Below are 8,382 nucleotides of genomic sequence, written 5' to 3' on the forward strand. Positions count from 1 at the left end.
ATATACACTTATTGAGCTCAAGAGCTGGTTTTCTGCCTTATTTTTCTAATATGCATTCTGGTTCACTCCCTAGGGATGAACTTATTTGTTAAATTCTATTCTATAGGTTGGAGAAGGAAATGGCAACCCACTCCAGTATTCTTGCCTGAGAATCCCATGGCAGAGGAGCCTGGTGGGCTACAGTCCATGGGGTCGCAAAGAATCGGACATGACTGAGCGACTTAACAGTTTTCTATAGGTAATCAAATCTTGAAGGCTGGTCCTTACTGGGTGCTGAACCTCTTCTTCATACCCCCAGGGACTGGATAGTGCTCTGGATAAAACTGGGACAGTTGCTCTGCGTGACCTACATCTATGTCTATGCCACTCAGAGACAGATCAGCCCAAAAAAACCCATGGTCACCATAGCCTTTGTATTATGTTTCAACCACTCTGCTCATCTCCAGAGCTTTTTGCTCTGGTCCTGCTGAGATTCTAACTTTCCTTGCAGACATATTCATCAAAGAAATAATCACCTACAATACCAATTTTTCCTTCACTGAATTTGTGAATTAGTCACAGTAAGACAATTATACTTTGGTAATAATACCAAAATCTTAATGGCTTAAACTCTCCAGGACTGCAGTCCTCTAAAGGGTGCATCTTTATCAATAAATGATTCTGAAATAACCAATGAAGAAGAGAGAGATGGGAAAATAATGCAGAGTCACACACCAACTCTTCAATATTTCATTAACCAAAAGTAAACCATGGACATGCTTAACTCCAAGGGGCTGAGGATGTTAATCCTCCAGTAAACCCAGAATGAGAGGAGAACCATAAGTTACAATATTTACATCATTCATTCCCATTAGCATAATACCATTATCATAAGAGCCTTTATTAAAAATGACCATAACAAAATAATAATTGCTAACATACTTACATAAATATCTTACTTAATCCCCAAGACAATCCTATTCACACACACACAAAAAAAAACACTTTCAGAAGATGAAATTGAGGCTCAAACAATGTTAGCAATTTGCCAAAGGTCACAAAGCTAGTAGGTGACAGATTCAGAATTTAACCAGTATTTGTATGGATCTAAAGACTTTGAAATTAGCATGACTGAATATTTATGGATAGCAATCAGAAAGAAATCGTGTTATCTATATTCAAAGCCCTAGTAATCTTGCCTCTGGGTATATAACTTTCAGGAGAGGTTGCTGGTGTGCTACCTAAAGGAAACAAAGCTGGGACCAATACAAATGAAGAGATTTAAGTTTATTAAAGACTGGGTGAGAGGATGAGGTGAGTTTCAGTAGAACAAAGATTAATCCTGGGGACAATACTCTCTTGTGACTTTCTCTATCTCACTATTGGCTGCCTGCAGTGTTTTCAAATGTGTATAAGGGTATCCTACCTTTTTATGTAGTCTTAGAAGAAAGAAACGGAGAAGGCAATGGCACTCCACTCCAGTACTCTTGCCTGGGAAATCCCATGGATGGAGGAGGTTACAGTCCATGGGGTCGCGAAGAATCAGACACAACTGAGCAACTTCACTTTCACTTTTCACTTTCATGCACTGGAGAAGGAAATGGCAACACACTCCAGTATTGTTGCCTGGAGAATCCCAGGGACAGGGGAGCCTGGTGGGCTGCCGTCTATGGGGTCACACAAAGCTGGACATGACTGACGTGATTTAGCAGCAGCAGAAGAAGAAAGAAAATCCTATAGAAATCCACCACTGGATTTGCAACAAGGTGTCACTGGTGACTTGAAAAGTGCAGTTTTTCCCAATTTTATTGGAATAATGGTGGCCAGTGCTTGACTGGGAATGGCTCAAGAGTAAAAGCAAATCACAAAAGAACCTCCACAAGTTCCCATCATCACATCTCCCAGTGTCAGTGCCTATATACTCTGCTTGCCCTCCTTTTTCCAGAGGTAAATTCTGCATGCTCCAAGAAGAAGCAACCCCTTCACATGCCCTTTACTAGAAAAAAAATCCTCAAAAGAGTTACCTAAACTCGCAGCCTCCAACTTCTCCCTTCTTTCTCTCTTGAACCCATTCACTAATCAAGCATTGGCTACCATCATTCCAATGAAACTGCACTTCTGAAGTCACTGATAGCATTATAGCTTAGCCTCCATGATGATAGCTTACACCTTGTCTTGGGATCCCAGACAAGCCACCAGGATAATAGATGAAAGCTTACAGTGTTCTGGTGGATTCAAGGTCTCTGAAGAAGATTTAACTCTGGGACCAAAGACAGTCTCAGTCACTCAGAGTTTTGTGTAGTATAAATTTTATTAAAGTGATAGTGACAGGAAAAACTTCTAACATAGACATCAGAAGTGGGTAGAAAGACCCCACCTCACTAGTTTAAGCAGAGCATTATATACTTTTTTGGTAGCAGCTCAAAATAGAAAAAAAAAAATACTTCGAGGCTGTGAAAATTTTTCCCAGATCCTTTCCTATAACATTCATCCTGGGATGACATCAGCATGAGATTAGTCAGAAGGAACTGGTTAACCAGTTTTACCCAGACCTTCTCCCTAACATACATTCTGAGCTTGAAAAAGCATATCCTTGAACAAGAGATACTGCTGCCTATGAGGCCTATGAGTCTAAGGCAAAAGAACGTGAAAAGAAAGGTGTTTACCTTCTCCTTAAATGGGGCTTAGGCTTGAACTTCTTATCAACCTGCCTAAGTTAATGCTCTCATCACCAAAGACAAGTCTTCCCAGACCTCTACAAATTTTCCGCTCCCTTTCTTAGTCCATTTGTGCTGCTAGAACAAAATACCACAGACTGGGTAGGGTAAAAAATACAAATTTACTTCTCAAGGTTCTGGAGATGGGGAAGTTCAAGATCAAAGTGCTGGCTAACTCATTTCCTGGGGGGAACCTCTAGAAAAATGTATGACCATGATTTTAAGAAATCTACTCCAATCCTAATTTTAGTACATAAATCCAGATACCTATACTATCTGTGATAGGGAGTTATTTAGAATATCTAAAAAAAAGTTTTTACCACACTGACTGGTATAGCAAAGAAATTCGTGAGTTGAAACTTAGTCAGAAATTCACTTGCAGACACAGATCAAAAATACAAACCAAAACTGGAGACTAAAAAAAAAGGATCTCTTCAAAAATTAATACTGTAACTTTCCTTCATAAAAAGAATGTTTGGCAAGTCCACAGATAAACATTAATCTCTGACAAATAAGCCAACATTAGGCCCAGAGCCCACCACAGGTCAAATATTGAAACAACAAATTTGGAGTCTGTCCAAATTTTCTGTTGGGTTGAATATTTTTGAAATACTTGGACCATCACTTGGGGCTTTAAAATGTGTCATATAGAAATCTGTTTTAACGGGATTTGACATATACACTGTTACAGTGTTTGCAGTGTTACCTTAGTCCTCCCAGATATTCACAGTGTATTGGAAGGGAGAGTCAGTCTTCCTGGTGCTGGTATCTGAAGAGTTCTGATGAAATTTGGATCCCTTTCCTTTTGAAGAGAAGTTTTACAAAAAGCTTGCCCCAGAGCTTCAAGTCACAAACAGTCTGTCTCAGGTCTTACCTTCACATAAAATCACCTTTCAAAGCATTGAGTAATGCAAGGGTAAATGTTCATTTATCTGATAACTCCGGTTATAGGAAACATTCAGACAGGGTTTAGCTTCTACAAGTATAGCCAGTGACATCCCAACACCAGTTGGCACATGCCCAAGGCCCTGAACACTAGTTTGGAAGCCAGCAGGACATGTTGGTAGTGTATAAGATGAGGTGTGTATAGTAGATACAATCTGCTGACAGTTTGGTTGTTCCGATACAGGAGCTAAACACAACTACCTCCCAAAGGCTATTTGGGAGTTAGAGCTTCTGCATACGGATTTGGGTGGATGTGCATGCTAAGTCACTTTAGTGACTATGGACTGTGGCCCGCCAGGCTCCTCTGTCCATGGGATTCTCTAGGCAAGAACACTGACATGGGTTGTCATGCCCTCCTCCAGGGGATTTTCCTGACCCAGGGATTGAACCCTTGTGTCTCTTATGTCTCCTGCATTGGCAAGTGGTTTCTCTACCACTAGCACCATCTGGGAAGCCCAGCATATGGATTTAGGTGAACACAAACATCCCCTCCTTTTTTATGCTTATAATTCTTTAAAAACTATATGTCTCATTTATAAATAAATATACATGTACACACAAGCATGAAAAATACACACATATGCAGGTTTAAGTCTTGTTCTCATCTCAATCAGTGGGCTAACAGTGTAAGTATTGTGCACACTCTATGTAGGCAGAAAATCTCACCTATTTTCTGTATTGTATGTCTCCAGCCACTAGAAAAGTGATTGGTTACAAATAAATATTTGTAGAATGAGTGACTAAATTTTTCCAACACTTCTTTTCCTCTATGAGATCTGAAAACATTACACAAAATGAACTAGAAAACATAGTCTTCTATTTAAATATGTTAGGAAACATCTACTGTTTAAAAATTCAGTTTGTTACTATAATACAAATGTGTGATTGATTTTTCCCTCACCTTCTCCCTCATAAAATTGTCTATTGTAATTCAAAGAAACAAGTCCTTAACGGTTAACTTTTCCTCCCACATAACATCACATGTATACAAATTTGACTGAATCAAGTTTCCTTTCACAAGTTTTGGCAACACTAAATTCATACTAGCTCTGGGGGGAAAAAGCTCTTCCTTCAAACAGCTAAGGAAGCCTCAAGGTTTCATTGTCACTGTTTTAGTGAGTTTATGTTGAAAGAAGATACAATTTGAGAGAAAAATACATAATTAACGTCACTGTAAAATATGGGAAACTACTCGTATTTAGTATGCTAAGATTTATTTATAATTTACACTTTTGCTTCTATTCATCATCTTATTTCACTTCTCTTATTAGAAATGAAATCCTCCTACCTTTATTTTTATGAGATTATCTTTAATGTTAAAGGACGAAAACTGTCATTTAAAATCTATAGTTTAAAATTCATATAATAAAACCCATGAGGATTTATGCTTACAAGAGAGATTTGTCAATTTTATTGTTCCTCAAAGAGTTGAGCTGAATCTATAATAAGCAAGAAATCTTATTAATTCTATCAGATATTTTTCCTGTCAACAGGAATAATATAAAAATGATTTTTTATGATTGAGATTATTAACCAAAACTTATTAAAATGTATGCAATGCGTGACAGTGACCCATCTAAATTAGGTCAGGTCAAAACAATTCATCCAGTTATCCTGAATTCTAGATTTGCAGCATAATAATTCATTAAAATATTCTAAATGTGTGTTCATGAAGGATGATCTTGAAATTCAAAAAAGCAATTTACAAATACAAAAAGTGAAAACAAACTGGAACTCTAGACCCAAAAAAAGTACATTTTTAAACCTGGGAACAACTTTCTACTTTAACTTAGTTCTAAAGAAGAGAATCTTTAACATGTTTGACTTACAAACAATTGCTAGCTTTAAGCATAATTTAACAATAAAAAGTTATAATAAAAGATGAAAGAAAGTAAAAAAAAAAAAGATACCACTATTTTGAGAATTTATTTTAGTAGTATCCATCCTTATGAATTCTGATTGGGAAAGTATTTTGGCAAATTTATTAGGTAATTTTTAAACTTATTTTAATGGAAAAATTACAAATCATTTATTATTATTAAAAGTTACTAACTATAGCAATCAGCAAAGAGAAATATTATAACAACTTAATATTAAGTATTTCTTCTGTCTGCTTCTAAAATTCTAAAATTTGCATGAATATAATTTACAAATATTCAGCACAGTCATGCTCAGTCACTTCAGTCATGTCCAGCTCTTTGTGACCCTATTGACTGTAGCTCTCCAGGCTCCTCTATCCATGGGATTTTCCAGGCAAGAATACTGGAGTGAGTTGACATGCACTTCTCCGGGGAGTCTTCCCAACCCAGAGATCGAACCTACATCTCCTGAGTCTCCTGCATTGCAGGTGGATTCTTTACCCAGGAAACAACCTGGGAAGCCCACAGATATTAAGACTATTGTCCAATTATTTCCAACTTTAAGGAGGAAATCACAGCTCATAAACACACATTGGTTAAAACATAATTAAATGTCAGGAGTCCCAAAAGGATGCATGATATAAATTGGACTCATTCTCTGCTTCTTGTATATCAAGTATCAATCGATAAGCCTAATTAAGACTGTGAAAGACTGGAAAACCTGTAAGAAGTAAGACAAGGACATCAAGAAGTATCTGTGAGAGGAGCCTAGGAAAGGTTCTGAACTTATGTGTGCATGACTGAATGACATCAAAGTTCAATCAATAAGAAAAACAAGGAACAGCAACCTTTTGAAGATGGTATTAATACTCTGACCCAAGGGCTTCCCAAGTGGTGCAGTGGTAAAAATCTGCTTGCCAATGCAGGAGACCCAAGAGACATGGGTTTGACCCCTGGGTTCAGTCTCTGGGTTGGGAAGATCTCCTGGGGAAGGAAATGGCAACCCATTCCATTACCTGGAAAATTCCATGGACAGAGGAGCCTCAAGGGCAACAGCCCATGGGGTCACAAAGAGTCGGACATGACTAAGTAACTGAGCATTGAAGACCCTAGCCTATGCAGATATTTTTGAATGCCATGCATGGCACAGATGCCAAAGAGTTCCAAGTTCTGAACTATACAAATAAGAAGTAGAAGTCCTATTTATGCTCTTTTTTGAGGGGGTCTTACTTCAAAAGATCCCAAATATAATGAACTCTCTCAGTAATTGCAGAAGTTCAAGTTGAATGTCCCCCTTCATCCACCCACTACTACATCCTTCACCCTGGAAGGATCCACGGGTCTCCGACACACCTCCTGACACCTCCTGCCCTCTTCTAGGAGCTTCTCAGAGCAGGAACTGCCTTACCTAGTGCCTGAATAAAGAGTCACCTTTCATACATGTTTGCTGAGTGAATGAAAACATTTTAAGAAATTCCACTTCTAAATTTTATGGTTCCTGTTTTGAAATCAACAACTAAATATGTGTTCTTTCAGGGTTTCCCTAGTAGCTCAGCTGGTAAAGAATCCACCTGCAATGCAGGAGACCCCAGTTTGATTCCTGGGCCAGGATCCCCTGGAGAACAGATAGGCTACCCACCTCAGTGTTCTTGGGCTTCCATGGTGGCTCAGTCGGTAAAGAATCCACCCGCAATGTGGGAGACCTGGGTTGGATCCATGGATTGGGAAGAGTCCCCGGTGGAGGGCATGGCAATCCACTCCAGTATTCTTGCCTGTAGAATCCCCATGGACACAGCAGCCTCGTGGGCTGCAGTCCATGGGGTCGCAAAGAGTCAAACACAACTGAGACCAGCACAGCACATGTTTTCTTTTGTACCTGACATTGAAACTACCATAACATAAGCCAGCTATGTTATATTTAATCTTTTCAAGTAATAATTTCCTCTCCTAATTTGTTGTATTTGTTTTTTGTTTGGGTTTTTGTTTTGCTTTGCTTTGCTTTTCCTGCAAGTCATCATTCTTACCCTATACTTTAGAATATATGTATATCTTTCTGGCTCTACTTCTAAAATTTGGTTAATACCTAAAGGCCAACTTAATGAAATAACTTCGTGTGAGACATGGAGTCTTTCTGCTCATTTCTCAAAGCCTAGAACCATCCCATAATAGTATTTCCTTCCAATTTTCAATTTCAAATTAATCTAGTATAACATCTTTTGTAAAGCTTCAACCAATCGGCAAAATAATTGCAATGTCTTCCTCCTAAATGTACTGAATGGTTTTAAACCTACAAGTGTGCCAAAAATAGCCTTAGAAAGAGTATTAATATTTTTCAGAATTTGCCTTATTTTACAAACATTCAGGTACCTAAGTATTGAAGACAAAGAAACATGAGTAAAACATCACATTATATTCATACATCATTCACCCACTTCTGCAATTTAGTTTCAAATCTTCAGGAGATCTGATTGCAGTAGGTGGCATGAAGTTAATCCCCATTTATTCACATTTTCAGAACTACCACAGACAATCAGATTTTTGAGGGCATTTCTGACTCACAAATTCAAACCAGAGATGACCCACATTAAAGAAGACATAGGTACCCACATCAGGCAAGCAAAGTAGAGAAGGCAATGACCAAAGAAACTAGATACTGTGTTTTGCTGTATTTCGATTCAATGCCCAGTAGGACTAAAATATCTAGGTAGGTAAATAAATGGATATAGATATAGATATAAAGGGATAGATCTATTGGATAAAAGACCAATAACTAAAACTGACTAGCATGGCGATTAATTGTCATATTTACTCTGATCTTTTAATTAAAACTAAAACCAGAATATCACACATTCTCCTGTGAACTGGGGGTCTAGCATACACAT

This window comes from Bos taurus, chromosome 24 (genome assembly GCF_002263795.3).
Source record: "Bos taurus isolate L1 Dominette 01449 registration number 42190680 breed Hereford chromosome 24, ARS-UCD2.0, whole genome shotgun sequence".
Lineage (NCBI taxonomy): Eukaryota > Metazoa > Chordata > Mammalia > Artiodactyla > Bovidae > Bos > Bos taurus.